Raw genomic sequence first — 26,115 nt, forward strand, 5'->3', positions numbered from 1 at the left:
GTACTGCCCATTGATACTCCATGGCGTTGAAGGAAGAGGGTGTCTTTGTACTTGAAGAAATTTTCCATTAGAGCTAATCTACAGCACTCCAAAACAAAATGTCTGGGGGTTTTGTTTGGCCAGTCAATGTTAAAGAGAATAGTTTCAAGAGTGTCTAGTGTTTTTTGTTGTGGCAAACTAGTGTAGAGACTCTCTACATCTAAGCCCACTAAGAGCATTGTTCCTTCCGAGTACTCAAAGTTTTGTAACCTGTTTAGGAGGTCTCTTGTGTCCTTCAGATAAGTGGGTGTCTTTTGGACCAATGGTCTTAAATATTGGTCTGCAAATTCTGACAGTGGTTCCAAAATTGAATTGATTCCGGACACAATTGGTCTCCCTGGTGGTGGCATTTTGCCTTTATGCGTTTTTGGTAAGGAGTAGAAGTATGGTGTTACTGGTGTTTTTACTTCCAGATATTCTGCCTCCTTTTTGGACACCCAATTGTTGGCTTCCGCTTCTTCCACCATCATGGATATTGTTCTTTGTAGACGGGCAGTTGGGTCTCTTGTTAGAACCTCATAGAATTTTGTATCTGCAAGGAGGTCCATACACTGTTTGTCATATTCAGCTGTTGTTAATAAGACTACTCCTCCCCCTTTGTCCGCCGGTTTGATTACGATTTCTCTATCGTTCTTGAGTTCAGTGAGAGCCAGTTGTTCCGCCTTGGTGATATTTTGAAAAGGTTTCTGTGGTTGATTATGCAATAGGTCAACTTCCTTCATAATTGCCTGTTCAAAGGTGCATATTTCAATTGGGACTTGTGAGTTGAGGGGGCAGAATGTCGATTTATTCCTCAGTGTTGTATCTCCTTCTTGTGTCAATTGTTGGTTGTCTTTAAAAAAGGCTTTTAGTTTCAGGGTACGGCAAAAGGCTGCGAGCTCGCATTTTGTTTTGAAGATGTCAGTTCTAGGAGTGGGGACATACCCAAGTCCTTTATTCAGGACGCTGAGTTGATCCTTAGTTAGGATTCTGTCAGTCAAGTTGACGACTAGTTTGTTGCGCCCGATCCCGTCTTGGCCTTCGTTACACTCCTGGTTTCGACTTGTCTTGTTTGGTCGGACCAGGTTATCCCTCTTTGTCGGGACCGGCGGTTGGACTGGCCATTCCCTAAAAAAGGACGTCTTGTTGGTAGTTATGGCCCCCTTGTTGCATTTGATGGTTCATGGGTACTTCAAAATAAGGATTAGACCATCCTTGGAATTGTGGGTTAAAAGGGAGGAAAGGCATATTTGGGCCTCCATTTTGAAAGTATGGTGGTCTCCAGAAGTTATTTTGTCCTCTCCTATTCCCCCTCCTATTGCGGTAGTTTTTTAAAGACAACCAACAATTGACACAAGAAGGAGATACAACACTGAGGAATAAATCGACATTCTGCCCCCTCAACTCACAAGTCCCAATTGAAATATGCACCTTTGAACTCTGGCTCTCACTGAACTCAAGAACGATAGAGAAATCGTAATCAAACCGGCGGACAAAGGGGGAGGAGTAGTCTTATTAACAACAGCTGGATATGACAAACAGTGTATGGACCTCCTTGCAGATACAAAATTCTATGAGGTTCTAACAAGAGACCCAACTGCCCGTCTACAAAGAACAATATCCATGATGGTGGAAGAAGCGGAAGCCAACAATTGGGTGTCCAAAAAGGAGGCAGAATATCTGGAAGTAAAAACACCAGTAACACCATACTTCTACTCCTTACCAAAAACGCATAAAGGCAAAATGCCACCACCAGGGAGACCAATTTTGTCCGGAATCAATTCAATTTTGGAACCACTGTCAGAATTTGCAGACCAATATTTAAGACCATTGGTCCAAAAGACACCCACTTATCTGAAGGACGCAAGAGACCTCCTAAACATGTTACAAAACTTTGAGTACTCGGAAGGAACAATGCTCTTAGTGGGTTTAGATGTAGAGAGTCTCTACACTAGTTTGCCACAACAAAAAACACTAGACACTCTTGAAACTATTCTCTTTAAAATTGACTGCCCAAACAAAACCCCCAGACATTTTGTTTTGGAGTGCTGTAGATTAGCTCTAATGGAAAATGTCTTCAAGTACAAAGACACCCTCTTCCTTCAACGCCATGGAGTATCAATGGGCAGTACATTTGCCCCAAGTGTGGCGGGGTTGTACGTTAGCACCTTTGAACGCACCTTCGTTCAGAATGAGAACAATCCCTTTCTTCATCATATTCTCTTTTGGAAGAGATATATAGATGATATCTTTTTAATTTGGAAGGGTGATAAGGAAACCTTGATGGACTTTCATCGCTGGCTTAATACCCAAGATGAATGCTTGAAATTTACATACACTGCCAATGAAAGTACTTTAGATTTTTTAGACATTACCATCTTTTCTAGAGACAATACTTTGCACACCCGTACTTTCTTTAAACTGACGGCCAAGAATAGCCTGCTATCTTTTCAAAGCTTTCATCCAAGACCCTTACGGGAAAATCTCCCGTACAGCCAATTTCTTCGCTTGAGGAGAAATTGCAGCTCAATTACTGACTACAAAAGTCAAGCGAATGACCTATGTGACAAACTACTGGTTCGTCAATATCCAAAGAAGGTGATCAACACATGCAAGAAACGTGCCCGCAACCAACCAAGAGAAGCACTCCTAGAGACGTGTGCTAAATTGAAGGAAGATAGGATCACATGTGTAACTACTTATAGCTCAGTCACCAACCAAGTGAAGAAAATAATCAACAGAAACTGGAGAATAGTAACATCTCACAATCTGAATTGGTCTAAACCGATGTTTGCCAACAAGAGAAGCCGCAACCTCAAGGACTTGCTGGTGCACACGAGACCCCCACCTAAGAAAAAGAAAGACACACCTGGACTGTGGAATAACAGCCCAGTAACAGGCCATTACCCATGTGGAAACTGCACAGTTTGTGACACTATAAAACCCACAAAGGAATTACAGCTGCTTCCCAACTTCAATTGGAAATTAAAAAGACATACGAACTGCAACACAAGCCATGTCATTTACATGATAACTTGCCCGTGTCAAATGAGATATATTGGCATGACCTGTCGTAAAGCAAAACAAAGACTTTGCGAACACCACAGCAATGTGAACTGTAAAAAAACAACCACAAAAATGTCAACTCACTACAAAGAATCTGGGCACTCTGTGAATGACCTACAGCGGGTCATCCTGGAAACCCTGGAAACTGTGGACAAGAATGCAGCTAAAATTTTATTTGAAAAAGAGCAACGTTGGGTGCACAGACTTAAGACAGACAGTGAGGGCCTGAATGATGCCGTTCCGTGGTTATGTCTTAACAAATAATTGATATTTTGCCTGAATTACGAATTCTCTAATGTTTTTTAACTATGAGAAAATTCAGAATGAGCGCCTAAAGAGTACATTCTCATAAATTCCAAGGGCAGAAATGATTACAATTCTCATCTGAAAATTAGGTATAACAATTTAGTACAACTAATAAGTACAAACACTCGAGTAACTCTTCAGTTTCCATCACTATGCAATAAAAGAAGACAGGTTACACACTGGCGATAGATTCCGGGTCACCAAGGGCAGAGACAGCACAAGCAGCTAGACGGGTGTTTGAAGGCTAGAGGTATCGAGGAGCCTTGTCCTTTTCGTTATGGAGTAAACCGCAAGTATTAAAACCCCTTTACTAAACTCTTTTTTCCTCACTCTAAAACAGTGAAGCCTCCCCCTAACTGCCGTGGTTCCCGAGGAGACAAGTCTTACATAATGTAGAGGTACATTCCATAAGGTCCATGTGAAGACCCTGCTCTGTACTGAGTTTTGTTTAGTTCTAGACTTTTGTTAGTAGTGCCTACTTTTCGAATAGAATCTCTTTCTGAATAGGCTTTCCAGAGTGCGCATTTAAAGATACTATGGCGGCAGTATGCACATGTTCGATTTTCAGAATACATGTAAAACGAGTGCTTGGTACCGTCTAATAACGAATGCATGTACTTTGAAATAATAGCAAGAGTCTATACTCGAACAGGTATTACATCGTTATACCAATGTCTAAGATAATCGTGATGACACAGTAAAATTGATAAGCGCCTGTGACGTCATGGTAATGTAACAATGAAATTGCGCCTTAAAGTAAATAGCGCTTTTAATATCAGGGCACTATAAAGAAATGATCTCATGACGCCTAAATACGACTTTGGGACTTATACATTACAATATTCCGCATAGAATTTTGAGAATGAGCAAGTTGACGCTTAATATGAATGTGACTCTGAGTCTAGTATTGCACAACTCGTTTTTAATTATGTTTTTTTAATAATATGCTTCATAATTCTCAACTGTGTCTCTATGTCATTGTACATTGCTGAAGTGTCTTTTCCCACTTACTCGCTACAAATGTGGTTGCACTATCTCCCTTTTCTCTTACTACAGGTACAATGTGACCTACTACCTACAAAACGAATCAGGTTACAAATTTACATTTTCCTTTTTTTCACTTAATCACTTTATGGTCCTGAGGAAAGCCGACTGACCAACAGGCAGATAAGGCTGAAACATGTCGACCACTTTTAACCTCACAAGATTAGTGCGCTAGAATTCCTAAATAATTCCATAGCGACACGCCTTAACCTTCTACCCGAATCCAGAAATATTAAAGTTGAACCTCTGGCTGTCCGGGTATTTTAGAACACCTTTATAGCACTATTTCACTTATTCACCATCACTACTGTTTTAACCAATGGTACAACCTCCTGGCGGAGGGTGCAAACAAAAACTGACCCAAGGATTACGCACGGACACGTGTTACAAGAAGCGGGGACACATCATATACCGCTACACGACTCTGAAAAAACACGTGTATGAGGGTCTTTTATTTGGGAGACACCTACCGATCCACCTGCAGACCTTGGTTATGCAGGACCAGTGATCCTTTCCACATTGATCTATAATTATTGAAAGGAGATTGAAAGGATCTCTACTCTCTCTCCCTCCACCAATTGATGATATATGAAACTTACAAGTCACATGATTTGCATTTAAACTGTGTTATCACTTTGCTCTAACACTCGTGAACAAGGGAACTTGTTTCCCGAAACGCGTCGAGTGCGTGTGTGAATAAATACACTTTTGAATTGAATTGGTGGCCTGGATATCGTTCTGTGGGGGAGAAAAGAGAATGACTGTCGGTTGAATACGGGGGAGTGGCGATCCCGTCCCGACCCGCCGCTGTCAGAGGCCATTACAGCTTCTTTGCCGAAATATGGTGGATATATATATAGATATAGATATAGATATAGATATAGATATATAGATATATATATATATATATATATTTTTTTTTTTTTAAAGTACTTACTGGCGGTTGCCAGTCGGTAGTTATAGTTAGGACCTATTTTCCATAGGAAATTGGCAACATTCTATTTGAAATAACTTTAACGCAGGTTGACAAATCTCTGCGAAATTTTCAAAATTGGTGGGGCGCTCCGGTCCACTCCTATCCTGAAAGTCTTGGGATGATTCATGTAGCGGGGGCCGAGAAAAAAGGGGGGGTCCCAAAACGTGTTTTCCCCATGCAATTTTCCATGGGGACTTTTAGCCGCAGCTACAGCCCGAACTCCTAAACGGAATTACACCACATTTGGCAGTCCTTAGTTCAGGCTCGTGCCTTTTGCTTAAATGGTGTAAATCTGTTCAATAGTTCCTGAGAAAATCACATTTAAAAGTACATATATATCTATGGCCGCGGAGGACCCGGCATCCTAAGCGCACCCTGCCGTGCACGAACTGTATTCTAATTGGCTGTCAACACTCCAAATCAGGAAGTGTTGGCAGAACCGAGGCACAAGAAATCAGCAAAAAAACAAGCGAAAAACACCTTGACCCCCTAGGCCTGCTCAGGGGGTCCCACAAAGACCCCCAAGGCCCAAAAATATATATATATTTTTTTAATTGCCAAAATCCGCGCAGGATGCCCGGATCTTGCCAATAAAAAAAAAACAAAGCGCGCTTCTTTGGTAATTGAACCCCAGGGGGGCATTTACCGGGGGCAATAGTTATGCCTCGGGGACCGCTACCCCGGGGCTTTAATAAGTTATGTTGGGGGCTGTCAAGCCCCCCCAGTCCCGGGGGACCGCCAACCCAGGGGCTTCTTAATATTCGTTGGCAGGGCTCTCAGGCCCCTCCAGCCCTGGGGACCGCCACCCCCAGGGCTTCTTAATATTCGTTGGGGTGGCTCTCAGGCCCCCCAGCCCCGGGGACCACCACCCCCGGGGCTTCTTAATATTCGTTGGGGGGGCTCTCAGGCCCCCCCAGCACTGGGGACCACCACCTCCCGGGGCTTGTAGTTCTTTGTTGGGGGCTATCAGGCCCCCCCAGCCCCAGAGACTGCCATCCACCGGGGCTTAAAATAATGAATGGTGGGGCGGCTCATGGCCCCCCCACGGCCGAGGGGGACAGCCATCCCCGGGGCTTTTTATTTAATTAAAAAACCTGTGTGGTGGGCTTCAGCCCCCCCATGCCCCGGGGACTGCCACCTCATGAGGCTTTTCAAATGATGGGAGGGGGGACGCGCGGCCCCTCTCCTGGAGCCCTTGATGGCCCTGGGGACCGCCACCCCCCCAGGGCCGGCTCCTGCATTGCCCCGGGTTGTCCACCCCCGGGACACTGTGGTTTGCAATGACAGGGCGGGAGCCTCGCGACTCCCACCCTGTCATTGCAAACTGCTTTGCTATTTGGAAGAGAGAGCAGGAAACCTACTCTCTCTTCCAAATAGCAAAGCAGATTGCTTTTCCAAATGAGGAGCAGCATGTTAGCTGCTCCCCATGTGGAAAAGCAATGCAGGCTCCCTCAGGATGCGGGTAGCCGGCAGAGACCATGGGAGGATTGGGGAATCCCCACAGTCCCCAACGGAGTGGGCCATCCCCGGGGGATGGGGTCCCCGAGGCTATTAGTGGCCCTTCCCAAAATGAATTAAAATAAATAAATAAAGAGGGGCCGGCCCCGTTGGATGAGGTCCCCGGGTCCATAAGTGGCCACAGGAGGGGGGCAAGGCAGCCCCCTCCAAATAAAAAAATATTTTAAAAAAGGCCCATGGTATGGGGTCCCCGGGGCAGAATATGGCCTCAGGGGGGGGCACCTTCCCAATATTTTAATTCTAAAAAAAAATTGGGGGCAGGCCATGGGAGATGGGGTCCACAGGGCCAAAAAATTAGAAAAAAAATGTAGCCCCCCTTCTTAAAAAATAAAAAAGGGATTGCGGCCGGAGGCCACGCCCCCTTATTGCACCACTCTGCAAACGCGCCCCCTGGCGCGTTTGCAGAGGGGGAACAAATTCCCTTTGAATACTGGGGGTCCCTGGGGGCCAACTAGCCCACCAGGTACCTCCAGTATGCGCCAGGGAGCTGCGTTGCAGAGAGGTGTTCTGAGGCCACACCCCTTTTTACACCTCTCTGCAACTCAGCTCTGTGGTGATTACTGGAGGTAGCTGGTGGGCTAGTTGCACCCCAGGGACCCTTAGTATTCAAGGGGAGTTAATCCCCCAACTTAAAACGCCCCACGGGGTACGTTTTCACAGTGGTGAAGGGAGGGGGTGGGCCAGAGTTCACATGAGTGCAAACACGCCGGGTGGCGCGGTTTAAGTTGGGGAATTAATTCATTGTCACTACTGAGGGTCCCTGGGAGCCAACTAGCTCACTAGGGACCTCTAGTAAGCGCCACGGAGCTTCATTGCAGAGTGTTGTAAAAAGGGGCGTGGCCTTTGACCACCTCTCTGCAACACAGCCTCCTGGCGCATACTGGAGGTGCCTAGTGGGCAAGTTGGCCCCCAGGGACCCACAGGATTGAGGAGGAATTGATTTTCTAACTTAATACGCTCCACAGGGAGTGTTTGCAGACATATCACCTCAGGCCACGCCCCCTTCCTTCACCACTGTGCAAACGCATCCCGTGGCACGTTTTAAGTTGGGGAATTAATTCTCTTTCAATACTGAAAGTCCCTTAGGGCTAAATAGCGCAATAGGTATCTCCAGTATGCACCAGGGAGCTGAGTTGCAGACAGGTGTTTAGAGGCCACTCCCCTTTTTACACCTCTCTGCAACGCTGCTGTGTGGCGATTACAGGGGGTACCTAGTGGGCTAGTTTGACCCTAGGGACCCTTAGGATTGAAGGGGACTTAATCTCTCAACTTAGGAGGATGACAGGGCTTGTTTACACAGTGGTGAAGGGAGGGGACGGGGCCTGACGTGATGTGTGCAAAACCTCCCTGTGGCGCGTTTTAAGTTGGGGACAAAATTCCATTTCAAACCCGAGGGACCATGGGGGCCAAGTAGCCCACCAGGTGCTTCCAGGAAGCACCACTGCGCTGCGTTGCAGAGAGGTGGTGTAGGCCGTGCCCCTTTTTACATTTCTCTGCTACACAGCTCTGTGGCGCTTACCAGATGTACTACGAATTCAGATTTACTTACCTGTTATCAGGAGAGACCTCAGTGCTACATCTTTGAGCCCAGTACTGATCCTGAAAAGTGATTCTAACCATACTTACCAGTAGCTTGAATTTCCTTCCATAGGCTAACATTGACTGGTTTCACTTAAATCATCCGAACAATGAATTCCTATTTACTGACCTGTTATCAGGAGAGAACCCAGTACTGCATCTTTTAGCCTACCACCTACCCTGAAAAGTAATTCTAACTGTACTTACCAGTAACTTGTATTTCCTTCCATAGGAATCCATTGTCTGGTTTTCACCTGAAAAGTTTCTACGTGTCTATTGTAACAAACTAAAATTATTCCTAAAAAATCGCCTGTTTGACTTAAACGCATTCTTTCAACTGTTTACAGGAGATGCGCCAGTGCTGGATCCAGGATCCACCACTGAGTAAGAAAAAGTAACGATAACACTACTTACCTGGTAAGTGAATTTCCTTCCATAGGGTAACATTGACTGGTTTCACTTGGAAATTAAGTGTGGAGTTTTGGAACTTTAAAATATTCCTATAAAATGAGCAGAACTACGAATTCCGATTTGTTCACCTGTTATCAGGAGAGACCTCAGTGCTGCATCTTTGAGCCCAGTACTGAACCTGAAAAGTAATTCTAACCATACTTACCAGTAACTTGAATTTCCTTCCATAGCCAGCATTGACTGGTTTCACTTGGAAATTCTTTTAAGTGTTGAGTTTTGGAACTTTAAAATATTCACCTAAAATCATCCGAACAACGAATTCCGATTTACTCACCTGTTATCAGGAGAGAACCCAGTGCTGCATCTTTTAGCCCAGCACTGACCCTGAAAAGTAATTCTAACAGTACTTACCAGTAACTTGTATTTCCTTCCATAGGAATCCATCGTCTGGTTTTCACCAGAAAAGTTTCTGTGTCTATTTTCACAAACTAAAATATTCCTTCAAAATCGCCTGTATGACTTAAACGCATTCTTTCAACTGTTTACAGGAGATGCACTAGTGCTGGATCCAGGATCCACCACTGAGTAAGTAAAAGTACTAACCTGCTAAGTGAATTTCCTCCTGTAGGATAACATTGTTGATTCTATGTGAAAACATTTGTGTCAACTTTTAAAATACAATAATATTCCTTACAAATAACTACTGTAACCAAAACTCTTTTACTCAACTGTTTACAGGAGATGTCCAAGGACTGAATCTAGGATCCAGTCCTGTGGTTAGAAAAGTAATCCATAAAGTAACTAATTACATTTAACTAGAAATTCACTTTGAGCTCAATGTTGCATTGTGTTTGAAATTGAGTTGCCCATTGCAACAACTGTAACTACTGTACTTAAAAGTCAATTGCCTATTTGCAAAGTATGTAAACTAAAGTAATTTGTTCTGAGAAAGTATATTTGTAATGTAATGTATAATGTAATTATAATGTAATTTAAAAAATAAAATATCTAAAAATAGTTTAAAAAATGTAATAAATCAGTATCAAGAAAATAAACATAATAATTAACACATTTAAAAATTGTCATTTACAAAACATTTGAAATTCACTGAAAAAAACATAGGTTTCAGATATGTTATAGTTAGGAATTAGCATTTAATAAATCTTTGAAATTCACTGAAAAAACTATAGGTTTCAGACATGTTATATTTAGGAATTAGCATTTAAAAAACCTTAGAAATTCACAGAAAAAAACATAGGTTTTAGAGGTGTTATAGTTAGCTGGACATGTCACTCGTACAAAACCATTGAAATTCCTCAGTTATAGTTAGTTGTACTAACTATAACTCGCGCGCCCCGCAATCCACTGCTGATCTGCTGATGATTCAGAAAAGGGGGTGGTGATGAACAGAGTGTCTGAATTAAGCAGACCACTCTTACCCAGTCCAAAGATCAGGGCTTGATCCATCACCGTTATTTAGCTCACTGCCCCATCCCAGCTCAGAACCTGGATATATGCAAATTAGTCTGTCCCTGGCCCAGTGCATCATGGGAACAGGGCAGACCAAACTACCAAGCCAATTCTTCACCAGAAAGGAGACAAGCTTCCGGGGACCGGTCTCTGCCATTTCAGGCGTCGTCGGCCCGGCTTGCTTGAATCCTGATGGAGCAGTGAGCAAGGGACTCATGTCTGAGTATACCCTTCCACGCTTATGGTGGACAAAATGATTCAGAAAAGGGGGTGGTGATGAACAGAGTGGACAAAATGATTCAGAAAAGGGGGTGGTGATGATGTCACATATTACATCATTCATGACATGGTCCGTGACATCACTGATGACATCACTGATGACATCTCAAATGACATCACTGATGACATCACTGATGACATCATCCATGTGACAATCTGATACACTTAATGTTCAGCTAATTCTCGTTTTGCACACCGCTATACGTTTTTTAGTCATTTTATGAGAACCGCATTGATTGTTTAACGCAGACTGTGACCTGCTTCCCTCTTATTAATTCCCTCCCGTTTTGGTTTACCCCACAGAAATGTATTTCCCCTGATGAAGTGCGTTCAGCACGAAATGCATTGGGCATGTGGATGAACTAGTAGTTATGTACATTTTCAAAAGGATAATTGATGAACTTTCACAAAGTTGTGAAGCAACAACTTTATCTTGCATAAACTGAATCACAGGAAATAAAATCAATGTATTAATTGAACTACCTTGGAGTACTGTGCGAATATCTGTTTGCATAAAACTTTGATTAAATCAAATTGGATCTTTAAGGAGGTGATTCCCCCAAAAGAGTGCGACTGGCCAATCTGTCAATCCAGACAGCATCTATTTCACAATCTGATACACCCCATCATACAGTAGCATAACCTTTCCAAACTCATTATAAAATATGGAGTACCATGTTTGAAACCACTGACACACCAATACAAGTTTCTAAAAACCCACTCAGTGATTCCTACATCAACACACACATCTAAACACTTACCTACAGATTCACTCATACATGCTATCAAAGATCAATAGAATACTATTAAATATACTTATACACCTACATCAACATTACACACCACCACACAGCCTTTCCACTTATGCAGTCATCCGACTCACTTATGCAAACCATTAATCATACTTACATTTACTAAGCTACACACTTATACAAACACCACTTTATTTATTTATATAGATAGTAACTCATACTTAGTGTGTTATAAAATGACTATTACAAGTAAACAGTTTTCGATACAGTCACTCATACAATCACTGAGTTTTATGTATACTTATTTATATACAACAACTGTCACATGCACTGCCTTTTCTATTTCTACTTTGTTGGACATGTATCATTGAGAAATATATTTACTCATCACCACACCCATAAAGAGATTCACTCACTAAAACAACTGTTTCCACATACAGTCTTAACGTCATATACCTACTAAATCAACTATTTACACATCTTTGGATAGTCACATACCTCCCACCCAACCACACACACACACATTCACTATGCCATACAAATACTTACTTAACTAATTAATAACTAATATGGACTTTCACATAGCTAGTAACCAACTTATGTAGTAGTTTACACAAGATATAAAGTGATACAGATATTGACACAGTTTAATTACTATCCCATATATTTAGTGAGACACTTTAAATTAGTCACTTAGACAGTCAATCACAGTGCTACTAAATCCTCCATCCAGACAGTTATACATACCCTCAGTCTTTAATTTAGATTGCTATATATATAATACTTATTTAAATATTGAACCAAACAACATTCACTGGATGATGTCATCAGTGATGTCATTTGAGATGTCATCAGTGATGTCATCATGTCATGAATGATGTAATATGTGACATCATCAGCAGTGGATTACGGGCGCGCGAGTTATAGTTAGTACAACTAACTATAACAGAGGAATTTCAATGGTTTTGTACGAGTGAAATGTCCAGCTAACTATAACACCCCTAAAACCTGTTTTTTTCAGTGAATATATATATACTAGCAGCCCATCCCGCGATGTCCGGGTATAAAAAAAGAATGTCAGGCTCTGCATTTAATAATGACAGCGCCAACGTTCAGCGTGTGTGGCCTCATAGTGTCCCAAAGGGGCACCGCGATGCTGTGCTGTGCTGATGCAGATGCTGTGCGTGTCTGTAATCCTCCCCAATGACACAGTGCGGAACGCGCCTTACCCGTTTTGGCCTGCACAATGTTCCCGGGTGCCTCTGTACGCGATGCTGTGTGTGTCCCGAATTCACCCCAATGACAAAGTGTGCTCAAGCGCCTCATCCGTCTAGGCCTGCACAATGTGCCCAGGTGCACTGAGATGCCGTTTTTCAGCGTGTGTGGCCTCACAGTGTCCCAAAGCGGCACCGCAATGCTGTGCTGTGCTGATGCAGATGCTGTGCGTGTCTGTAATCCCCCCAATGACACAGTGCGGAAACACGCCTTACCCGTTTTGGCCTGCACAATGTTCCCGGGTGACTCTGTATGCGATGCTGTGTGTGTCCCGAATTTACCCCAATGACACAGTGTGCACACGCGTCTCATCTGTCTTGGCCTGAACAATGTGCCCTGGTGCACTGAGACGCCGCTACCATCTACGTGATACAATGCTATCCGCACACACCATGGTACGCTCTGCCCACGTCATAGGACGCTATTCTGACACCCCTGGACAGACGCTATTCCCTGCACAGATGCTATTCCCACGCTGCAGGTGGCGTATGCTCCTCAGAGCCGGTACGCTATTCTCACACCCCTGCACAGACGCTATTCCCTGCACAGACACTATTCCCACGCTGCAGGCGGCGTATGCTCCTCAGAGCCGGTGCTACTTCCAGTAGGACGCTATTCTCACACCCCTGCACAGACGCTATTCCCAGGCTGCAGGCAGTGTATGCTCCTCAGAGCCGGTGCTACTTCCAGCGGACTACTTTGTCCCGCAACGTGCTTTGTCCCTTGCAAAGTATATGTTGCACTGGTGTAGAGCCTATGTCCATCTGCTTTGCCTCACCTTTCCAATGCTGCATGCGGTGTCCCGGTTGGCGCTGTGGTTCCTGAGCTTACCCGCCTCAAAGGTTTGGGCTCTCTCTTCATAATAGTAGTATAGATATGTATATATATTACCTACTGGCGATAGCCAGTAGGAATATATAGTTAGGACCTAGCTACCATAGGAAATCCGCAACATTCTATTGGGAATAACTTTGGCGCCGGTTGAGGAATTTGCATGTAATTTTCCAAAATTTTGGCCAGCTCTGCTGCGCTCCTTCCCTGAAAGGTTTGGGGATATTCGTGAAGTGGGGGCTGAGAAAAAAGGGGCGTCCCAAAACGTGTTTTCCCCATGTTAATTTCCATAGGACGTTCTGACAAGACTACAGCCCGAACCGCTGAACGGAATTACACCAAACTTGGCAAAATTGTAGAGACTGGTACGCAGAAGTGCCTTTGCTATATTTGGTGAAAATTGCTCCAGTGGTTTTTATGAAAATTAACTTCAAAAACACATATATATCTGGGCAGAGCCTAACCACACATCTCATCGTGAGATCTGATTGGCTGTCAACACTTCATCCAAGAAGTGTTGGCAGCCATCTTGGGACTAATATACATGATAGCACCTCATTAAAAAGCATTGTAGTTAATAGAGGGTTTTAGGACTTTAGTTACATTATAAATCATTTGTTGATGGTACCATACTCATTTTAGGAATTGTGGTGTGTTCTAAGGTGATTTTACCATGTGAAAAAGCCTTCTGCTGGGATATCATGAATCATGTTTGAAAGAAAACTATTATCTCATGCTTTTCCCACAGTAGTTTGGAAGGGGATCTATAAGCTAAACGGAAAGCATATTTTCTGTAAATTCACATTATCTTTCTCAGTCATGTGAGAATAAAGTCTGACATTCTCAGTAAAACATGTACATCCAACAAGGACAGAGACTGTCAGTTGATTCCTTTGTGTTCTACTGCAGCCTCCTAGAGTGTTCTAAAGAACAACTAGAGCGCTAACAGTCCTACTTATTACAAAGGTATGGCACACCTGAAGCCATCTTGATTGGAATAAAGTGGTAACTCTTAAAACATTTAATCTAAAAAGGAACAAAATGAGGGGGTATATTTTGCCATAGAAAGTATGATTAGTGCTGCAGAAAGAAAAATTAGGGCACATTTTGAGTGACTTCCCAAATCCTCTTCTATTTCATAAAAAAATTCTGACATGCAGTCTCCCAAGACGGCCACCAGAGACAAAAGAGCCCAAATGTAGCCCAAATATCACCTAGATGTAGCCCAAGTATAGCCCAATGACAGAATGTCCCAGAGTGTTCTAAAGAACAACTAGAGCGCTAACAGTCTTACTTATGACAAAAGTATGGCACACCAGAAGCCATCTTGATTGGAATGAAGTGGTAAGTCTGAAAACATTTAATTTAAAAAGGAACAAAATGAGGGGGTTCATTTTGCCATAGAAAGTATGATTAGCAGCAGACTTCCCTGGTGAGCAGTAGCTTTACTACAGTGATCTAATGAGCAACTAGAGTGCTAACATTCAGAATTTATGGCAAATGTGTGACACATCTGAATGCCTTCTTGATGGAACCAAAGTAAACAAGCATTGAAAATGCAATAGATCTCGCCCTCGTTTAAGTTAAAGCCATTCTGTTTGTAATGAGGTGGCTTTTTAGCTTTGCTTTTATTAGTGTTTTTAAAACTTTCATGTAAATAACATGCATATGTATGCATATATGTATATGTATGCATGCATTTATATTTGTATTTATATAGATATGCAGATTATATATGTTTATATATGTATTATATATATATATATATACATAAATGCATATGCATATATATGCATATATATGTGTATATGTGTGCGTGTAGAGAGAGGTAGAGAGGTAGAGGTGTAGAGGTAGAGAGGCAGAGGTAGAGAGGTAGAGACTAGTAGAGAACGAAGTAGAGAGAGGTAGAGAGAAGAGAGTGAGTAATAGAGTGGAGAGTGAGTAGTAGAGAGTAGTAGAGAGCAGTAGAGAGAGTAGCAAAGAGTGAGTAGTAGAGAGTAGTAGAGTGAATAGTAGAGTGAGTAGTAGAGAGTGAGTAGTAGAGAGTAGTAGAGAGTAAGTAGTAGAGTGAGTAGTAGAGAGCAGTAGAGAGTGAGTAGTAGAGAGTAGTAAAGAGTGAGTAGTAGAGAGTAGTAGAGAGTGAGTAGCAGAGAGAGAATAGTAGAGAGTAGTAGAGAGTGAATAGTAGAGTGAGTAGTAGAGAGTAGTAGAGAGAGAGTAGTAGAGAGTGAGTAGTAGAGAGTAGTAGAGAGTGAGTAGTAGAGAGTGAGTAGTAGAGAGTAGTAGAGAGAGAGTAGTAGAGAGTGAGTAGTAGAGAGTAGTAGAGTGAGAAGTAGAGAGTGAGTAGTAGAGAGTAGTAGATAGTGAGTAGTAGAGAGAGAGTAGTAGAGAGAGAGTAGTAGAGAGTGAGTAGTAGAGAGTAGAGAGTAGTAGAGAGTGAGTAGTAGAGAGTAGTAGATAGTGAGTAGTAGGGAGTGAGTAGTAGGGAGTGAGTAGTAGAGAGTGAGTAGAAGAGAGTAGTAGAGTAGTAGAGAATGAGTAGTAGAGAGTGAGTATTAGAGAGTAGTGTAGTAGTAGTAGAGAGTAGTGGAGAATATTCCAAAGTTTGGCACAGCACCACTTGCACAATAAGTCCAATCAAATCATATCACTCAGAGTCCTTATTGAAGCGCTGAATCTTGGTGTATATTCAAATGCTTTTATTTTCCTTAAGTTTATGTACCACAGCCAGCTGACGCGTTTCGTTCAGTACAACAGAACTTCTTCAGGGCGTTCTTATTTCCTTCAAGTTATGTCGGTATCCTGTTATTATATAACTAGATATTTCTTCCAAATGTTAGACGAGACGTAAGTACATTCTTATTCAAAGTGACTAGGTATCAATTTTACCCACACAATTCGGGCAGATTGAGTAATTTATAGCATCCTCAAAGCCAGTCTTTCAAAAATTCCAAAGTATAGGACATGATAATCCAAATCCAAATGTTTCTCAAGAAAAGTCATTTTCAATCGTTCGGAATTTCGGCGTTTGGGCAGATATGACCGAGGGACCCCCAGTATGCAAGGGGAATTAGTCCCCCTCTGCAAACGCGCCAGTGGCCTGCGTTGCAGAGAGGTGTAAAAAGAGGCATAGTCTCATTACACCTCTGTGCAATGCAGCCCCCTGGTGCATACTGGAGGTTCCAGGTGGGCTAGTTGGCCCCCAGGGATCCCCAGTATGCAAGGGGAATTAGTTCCCCCTCTTCAAACATGCACGGGGGCTGCGTTGCAGAGAGGTGTAAAAAAGGGTGTGGCTTCATTACACCTCTCTGTAATGCAGTCCCCTGGCGCATACTGGAGATTCCTGGTGGGCTTTCAGGTCTTATATAGTTAGGAATTAGCATTAAAAAAAACACTTTGACATTCACTGAAAAAAACATAAGTTTCAGGCCTTATATAGTTAGGAATTAGCATTTAAAAAACCTTGCAAATTCACTGAAAAAACCATAGGTTTCAGGCCATATATAGTTAGGAATTAGCATTTAAAAAACCTTTGAAATTCACTGAAAAAACCATAGGTTTCAGGCCTTATATAGTTAGGAATTAGCATTTAAAAAACCTTTAAAATTCACTCAAAAAACTATAAGTTTTAGGGGTGTTATAGTTAGCTGGACATTTCACTCATTCAAAACCATTGATATTTCTCCTATATAGTTAGTTGTACTAACTATATTTCGCACACCCGCAATCCACTGCTGATGATGTCACATATTACATCATTCATGACATGGTGAGTGACATCACTGATGACATCTCAAATGACATCACTGATGACATCACTGATAACATCATCCACGTGACAATCACATACACCTTTTCATACACTAGTAAACTCTTTCATCACTCTTTGTAAAATACAGAGTATCATATTTAAATCCATTGTTACAGCAATACAAGTATCTAAAAACCCACTCAGTGATTCATAGATGTATACACATATCTAGGGCTAGATGTAGGTAATAGCAAATTACCGAATGGTAAATACCGAATTTTACCGATTCGGTATTTACCAATCGGTAATTGCTATGTAGGAAAAAAATCTGTAAAAATACCGAATCGGTAATATTCGGTAATTACCGATTCGGTAATTACTGAATCAGTATTTGCCATTGATTGCTATGGGCCTTGAAGCCCATAGGAATCAATAGCAAATACAGATTCGGTAATTACCGAACCGGTACAAATACCGAATTTCCAAGGGGGACAGGGTGTCACTTTGACACCCTGTTGCTCCCCTGTTTCTAGCTTGTGTGCCATGTGACACACATACATGCCCTTAGGGAATATATGTGTGCCACATGGCAGAGGTGTACATGCACAGATGTGCATGTACACAGAAATTCGTAATTTACCACCCAATAGTTTTGGGTGGTAAATAACGAATTCTAAAGGCCCTGTAGCACTGTTTAAAGTGCTACCTACATAAGAAATTACAGATTCGGTAATTTTACTGATTGGTAATTTTAACGAATCTGTAAAATTACCGATTCTGTAAATTTACCGAATCCGTATGTTTTTGCTACCTCTACATACCAATGTCCAAATACCGGTCGGAAACGGCCAAAAATCGGTATTTTCGCCCGTTTCCGACCGGTATTTGGACACCTACATCTGGCCCCTAATCACTTACCTGTAGATTCACTCATACATGCTGTCAATGAACAATAGAACACTATCAAAAATACTTATACACCTAAATCGACATTACACACCAGCACACATCCTATTCACATATGAAGTCATCCTACTCACTTATGCAAACAATGGATCATACTTACATATTTACTTAGCTACACACTTATACGAACACAACTTCATCTATTCATTTAGATAGTAAGTCATACTTAGTGAATGATAAAATCATTATTACAAGTATAAAGTTATCCATACAGTCACTCACACAATCATTGAGTCTTATGTATGCTTATTAATATACAACAACTGACACATACACTGCCTTTTATTTTTCTAGTTTGTTGGACATGTACCATTGAGAAATATATTTGCTCATCACCACACCTAAAAAGATATTCACTCACCCAAACAACTGTTAGAACATGTAGTTTTAACTTCATATATCTAGTGAATCAACTATTCACACATCTTTGGGCAGTCACACCCCCCCAACCGAACCACACACACATTCACTCTCCCATACAAATACTCAGTTAACTAATAAATAACTAATACAGACTTTCACATAGCTAGTAACCAACTGGAGAACCAGTTTACACAACAACTGACAAAGTGATACAGATATTCAAACAGTTTAGTCACTATCCACTATATTTAGTGAGACACTATAAATTGGTCAAGTAAACAGTCAATTACACTGCTACTAAATCCTCCATCCAAATATTTATTTTTATATATCCACTCATTCTTCAGTGCAAATTGCTATATATATAATGCATATTTAAATAACGAAGCAAACCACATTCACTGGATGATGTCATCAATGATGTCATCAGTGATGTCATCAGTGATGTCATTTGAGATGTCATCAGTGATGTCACTGACCATGTCGTGAATGATGTAATATGTGACATCATCAGCAGTGGATTGCGGGTGCGCGTAATATAGTTAGTACAACTAACTATATAGGAGCAATTTCATTGGTTTTGTATGAGTAAAGTGTCCAGCTAACTATAACACCACTAAAACTTATAGTTTTTTGAGTGAATTTCAAATGTTTTTTAAAAACTAATTCCTAACTATATAACTCCTGAAACCTATGGTTTTTTCAGTGAATATATATATATATATATCGGAATCTCCGTATTTAAACAAACACAATCCAAGTATTTAAAACACGGACACGGACCACAGTTCTGGTGCTTCTTGGTGTTTAATTCAGTGCATGGACATCATGACGCGTTTTGGCCCCGCCTCGCACCTTGATCACATGACACAGTGGGAACGATTACATTGGTTTAAATACTTTACATAGATGGGTGAAGTCAATTGTTTGTAGTGTGTAATTCAAAACGTTCATAGACATGAAAGAGTTCTTTCAACCACATTGCAATAATAGGCACATATAGATAAATATAGCCTATTACAAAGTAGTAGATAAAATACATTTTACATTAGAGTAAAACCAATGTTAAAAATATTAGGTGCAAAGAAATAAAAAAATAGAGTGAAAGTGCAAAGTGCAAAACGTTACTTTTTCTGCAGCGTGACAATCTAAAGGAGATTGATCCCAATCTCATAGCTTATTTGAAATATTCATTCATTTAATGATTCTGTAAAGTGAAGCAACCATTAGAAAATAGAAAAATAACGGTATAAATACCAGAGCATTCGGCGTTTCTTTTGGGCCCTATTATCCCACATAATTGATTGGAGCCCCAATACAATTAACTTCATAAATAAGGTGGGAGTAGTCGGCCAAATCAGGAGAGTAGTGCCAGATGGTTGGGGCACAGAAATGTACTAGCTGTTAAATACAGTGCCCCTTGTAACTATACAAGACAAGTTGCTATACATGTAATGTTGTCATTCAGTGGCAGATCCAGATTATATTGGTATATATGGTTATTTTCAGACATCCTAGATAGTAAATACTAAAATATCAAAAAAAGTATATATATCTCCAAACAGTATTGTAATGTTTTTAGAAAGTTATCAAATAGCAGATAAAATTCATATTGTTATACATCTTAAAATTCATATAAATATAGATAAATAAGATAAAATGCATACATATTACATAAATAACCATAAGTACCAATTAAGATCATTACCACATAAATTAATATACATGTTTAAAATACAACAATTTTTGATTATTGTTACTATAAGAGGTGTAAAGTGATGTTTAGAGCAACTAAAATCAGAAAGAACAGTATAGCCTGTGAACCTGAGGTAGGGAGAGACTAAAGGCATGTAGACAAATCCTCTGTCATATTTAAGCCGGATGGTTGTTTGGTATTGAGCTCCAAGATATATTTAGTTTCTAATTGACGTAGCTTTTCTTCTCGATTACCTCTCCTTCTACTTGCTAGTACAGAGTCAATTAGATAAAATCTGAGCTCCCGGCTATTGGATTTGTGTGTAGATTTAAAGTGCCTAGCTGCTGGGTATGTGTTGTCCTGATTAGAGATTGCTCTTAATTGCTGTAAGATACGTTTATGTACCTGAAGTTTTGTACTCCCCACGTACAAAAGATTACAAGGACAGGACACCACATCAACAGCAAATTCCGTCTTACAGGTTAGCAGCTTTTAATTTTGTGTTCCTTTTGGTCAAAAGGTGAAACATATGTTTTAGTATTCACACCTTGTTGGCAGGCTTTGCATACTTTGCAGTTATAGAATCCACTGTGTGTTTTTAACCAATCTGTAGATTCAATCACCTCCGGGCTAGTTTTTATAAGTTTTTCTCTCATTGAGCGGCCTCTACTGTAGGTGATTGAGGGTCTCTTGGGTAGATCAGAACCTATTACTGGGTCACTCAATACTAGTGGCCAGTGTTTTTTTATTATAGATTCAATCCTCCTGTGTTGTTGGCTATATTGAATTACCAGTCTAAATGAGTTGTCCTTTTTAGAGACTGTATTCACAGTGGTACCAGAGCTGTTAGGTATTTCCAAGCTGCTCTGGTTGTTCTTGCCTGCTAAGAGCAGATTGAAGCGCTCTTTGACCATGGATTTGCTGATGGCAGTATCAATGAGTTTCTCACTATAGCCCCGTTCTAGAAATCTAGATTTGCTCTCTAGTTGTGCTTTCAGTAGGTCTTATAGATATATATAAGACCAAAAAATCCTGAAGTGCAGCAGAATCGTAGCGACACAGAAATCAGGTACAGACCACTCCAGCATTTCAGTGAATAAGTGCTTTATTCCTCCATATCAGGTGGCACGACGCGTTTCGATGATCACATGACGCGATCTAAAAACTCACGAGATTAAATACAAGTAGAGCTTTCTTACTCCGCCTTCATTTTGTCATAAAACTGCTAAACAGACTATATATATTACTCCCTCCTGGCTTGATTTAGTACGGACCCCTGGCGCTCTCGAACGGGTGCGAATTTCAAGGCAGAGCCCCGCCATATTAATTCATCCACATTAATCCTTTCAGATTACAGAAACCGCACTCACAGAGTATAACCTTCTCAAATTAATCCAGATTTTGACCCCCCTTTACAAGATTTAGGGTGAGACTCAACATCCTGTATGGTGAATTCAACATGAGGGCTTTTGATCGAAAATGACAATGTCAGAGATCACATGTTGCTGGAAAAGAGAATTAATTGGTGGATTTGAATGTACCATATTAACCGTGATCAAGTAAACTGTGTTTACGAAACGCGTCGGTTGCTCCTCAAACTGGATACTTTGTGAATAATAAATTAATTGGAGAAGGTTATTCTCTGTGAGTGCGGTTTCTGTAATCTGAAAGGATTAATGTGGATGAATATACATATATTGTAATGTGTAAAGCATTTATAAGTACTAAAGCAGTTACAAAAATGTAAAAAACACAACACAATTATAATCCCACACCGATGTGTAAGAATAGAGGCAATTTTAATGGAGTAAACAACGGATGTCAGGACTCGAAACATGATTTTTCGAAATAACTGATGTTTCCAGTGACAAAAAGCCCAAAGCCCCAACCACGGGTATCTGGTCATGCTAGCCCAAAGTCAAAAGCTTAAGGCTGACGAAGGACAGATTGGATTCAGGGACCAGGTTTATCTCATTGATGGTGGTTCATTGATAGCGGCTGAATGAAGCACAGGACCTCAGTGGGAGCATTGGCGCCGGTGATAAGTCCAAGGCTCTTGATATAGACAACAGTAAAACTCGGAGCTGGTGAAGTCCGAAGTCCAGGCCCATGAATGTGTCATCGTCATCAGGTTGCTGCTCGGCTTTGGTCCTGGTGAAGTCCTCTTCGTTTGGACTGAGAACCTTTTCTGGAAGTCCACTGTTCCGTCCTGGGTACAAGCTTAATCACATGCAACCAGATGAGGGTTGTGTTAGACCTGGCATCTTTGAAGTGTCTTTCCTCATAACTCTTTGTCTTCAGAAGTCCTGTTTTTGCTGACTTCGTTTTGCTGACATTAGGGCTCTGAGCACTTTGCCACTGCTAACCAATGCTAAAGACCTTGTGCTCTCTCCTTAAAACATGTTAGATTGGCTTATACTCAATTGGCATATCAAATTTACGTGTAAGACCCCAGTAAAGGGCCACTCCCTGTGCCCAGGGCCCATAAATGAAATGCCACTTGTGGGCCTGCAGCACTAATTGTGCTACCCACTTAAGTAGCCCTTTAAACATGTCTCAGGCCTCCCATTGCTGTCTCTGTGTGAAGTTTTGTAACCTGCTATTTCAACCTGGCAATGTAAACCTTTTACCAGGTTCAAACCTACTTTTTTAAAGTATATAAGTCACCCTTAAGGTGGGCCTTGGACGGACCAGAAGGCAGGGTGCAATGCATTTAAAAAGTAGGACATGTACTTTTAACTTTTACATGTCCTAGTAGTGAAAACGTGTTAAACTCATTTTTACATGCTGCAAGGCCTACCTCCCCCAAAGAATAACATCACCTTATTATTATATTATGAAAGTGTAACTTGCAAATGGGAATACATAACTGGTTCGTGTTTGGTGTCTCTAGAATTGTAATAAAGAATCCTAACTTATGGTGAATTTAGATTTTAAAATACAGGTTTTCAGAAAGTTGGTATTTTCTTATCGTAGCCATTTGGTGCCTACAGCCTGTCTCTGGGTCACATCACTGGATGTAACAGACTGTTGGGCTTCTTGTATTTCTCATAGACAGTCACACACAATGGGGAGCTTAGGTGCGACTGAATGGGCCAACAGTGCCTGGATAGGAGGAAGGAGCTGGAAACAGCCCCACTTACAAGTAAATAGGCTGTGTTCTGTCTCCACACAAACGGCTGCATTCCCCCTGTAATTAGTCTGGATCCAGGGTAGGCAGGGCACCTGTGCACCTCAAAGGCATGCCTCTAGAAGCTTCTCTCCACTTCAAAACCACAACTGGGAATATATACTGGACCTCAGACACCTCAACTTCAATACACTTCTGAACCTGTGGATACTCTGCCAGGAAGAAGGACTGGACTGATACTCTGAAAGACTGCTGCCCTGCTATGCTGAACTGCTGCTCTCTTGTATGAGTGAGAAGGACTGAACCTGCATATCTTGAACCCAGAACCTAGAGCAGAGGTCTTCAAACTGGGGGGCGCAGATCCTCTCCAAGTATATGTAAATGAAGATGGCCTGGAAGTGCGAGCTTTGTTTACTTGCTGCATTTCCAGGCTACCTTCATTTATTCCGAGCGTGATTTGAGTGCCCTGGGGGCAGGGGTCCCTGAGTGTGGCAGACAAGGTCAAAGAGATTACTGACAAGCATTTGGAACAGTAGGTCTCGCATTTGCCGGAATTTAAGCTATTGGCATTGTAAATAGCTATTTCAATGCCTATAGCTCACACTCGCATAATGCTCGTTCTTTCTTCACGTTTAGATTTCATCTATTATTCATGCCACTAATTTCAATTAAGGTATATTTAAATATACAGATACTTGGTTGGGGGGGGGTCAGTGATTTATGCTGCAAAGGAAGGTGTCGCCAGGAAATCTGGGCGTTTCAGAGCTTACTTTTCACAATTAACCTTTAAAGACCGTTCCTGAACAGACTTGGATACTCCCTTGAAATAATGCAAATGTTTTATTAAACAGATGTAGTAGAACTCCTCTAGGGCGTGCATAAATGTCCCAAATTGGAATAGCATTGTATTAAGCACAACACAAATGACACCCAACAGGGGCTGGGACACAGAATATTTCACTGGTGCAGAAACATGTCAAATCTACCTTCACCGTTGCTCATCTTTCTGCTCACCTAATGCTGCATAGATGAAGAGGCATTGATAAGTCCATGTTACATGAAGGTTTTTACACGAGAGTGAAATGAAGAAACAGGTCTGAAACCGAATGAGCTTGTTTATTGACCCCGTACATAATTTTAAGTAAGTTATATTGATATATAATGAGTTATAGACATATTATCAAAAAAGTTATCGTCAATAAAAGACTCTCAACAAAAATAGAGGAACCAATTTTGCGGTGTTTGCAATTTGTGTAATTATGAATGGTCAGACTTATTTTGCCTGAAACATGTATTTTCTCTATGCTTCAATAAGTAAAGGCTGCACAAATTCTTAATGTGAAATCAGTTTGTGGTGTGTTTGTCCTAGTGAAAACTATATTTGTTTGAGAGGTTGTTTGAATGTGCATTTTAACTGGGCAGTACTAAATGCAACTTTTGTACTTTGCGTTTTCCCTCGTTTATTTTTTGATGCTTTTGGTTGTGTTTCACGAGGAGGAGCCTTGCTGGTTAGTGTCTTCGTTTTGAGCACAAGAAGGGATTGCTGCTTTCACTTGCTCGATTCACGGTTGTCATATTATATTATGGGATGAAGAATTAATAATTTTTTGTTTAAAAAACGTTAACATTTAAAATGCGCACATCAAAGAGTGGGTAGTTCTAACATTCGGTAGGCATGCCATAGGTGCCTGAGAGCTACTGGGCCTAGTTCTAGACTTGGCAGGAGCCTGTACCTCACACAAACCTAGAATGCTTAGCTTGAGGTCCAGGTTATAAGCAAGGCCACTGGAATTATGCGGCAGAAGTGGGACAAATTATGAGACACAGTTGAGTAAATGATGCGGCCAGAATAGGCATATTATGCAGCACTTTTTTTAATACCATTACTTCATTATTTTTTCATTTTAAAACTTGGTAACACTGTCTGGGCATTGATTGCACCTCATTAGGACCAGTTTAATACCGAAATATAACTATAAGCAACAGAATGAAGACCAGGCCAGCTTTGCAAAGTGCCTTCCACTGCCCAGCACCATGTGTCATAGCATTTTTACTAACTTTGGAACCGTTTGACCTAGATCCATTTTTTTATTTTTGGTAATATCCGCAGATGATGTGGCAGATGGTGGATTATGTGTCAAATCTATAATCAGGATTTACTTGATTATTGTCTATAAAACACCTAAATACAGCAGTAAGCAACTACAAGATTTCCAGTCAATCTTTGCAAAGAGCCTTCCAATGCTCTGGAAGACTTTGCCACGTTTTAAGTAAATTGTGTTCTGTGTGAGCTAGAATCAAGTTTCTTTTGTTGGAATCTGCAGATTGTGGATTATGTAGCAAATGTGGTAAACTCAATTATGTGGTAAACGCTGCTGCTGCAGAAACTCATAATTCCAGTAGCCCTGGCTTTAAGCAACTCAATCAATTAATGGCTGGGAAGAAGGCTGGTTTCTTTTTTAACTTTCTTCACTACCTCCACACCCTTCGCTTTCTGGCAGAGGCACCTCAAAGTCAGCATTAACCATTCAGGGGCAGTTTTTTGTGAAAGCTGAGTCCATGAGGTGGCAGGTAGAAGGCCAGCAGGATTACATTCAGATACAGAGCCCTAATCCTCTCGATCCCTGGGGCCTCACTGTAATGGTTTAAGAGACAGATGAAAGGAGCGAGATTGATAGATATTGT

Source organism: Lissotriton helveticus, chromosome 6 (assembly GCF_964261635.1).
Source record: "Lissotriton helveticus chromosome 6, aLisHel1.1, whole genome shotgun sequence".
NCBI lineage: Eukaryota > Metazoa > Chordata > Amphibia > Caudata > Salamandridae > Lissotriton > Lissotriton helveticus.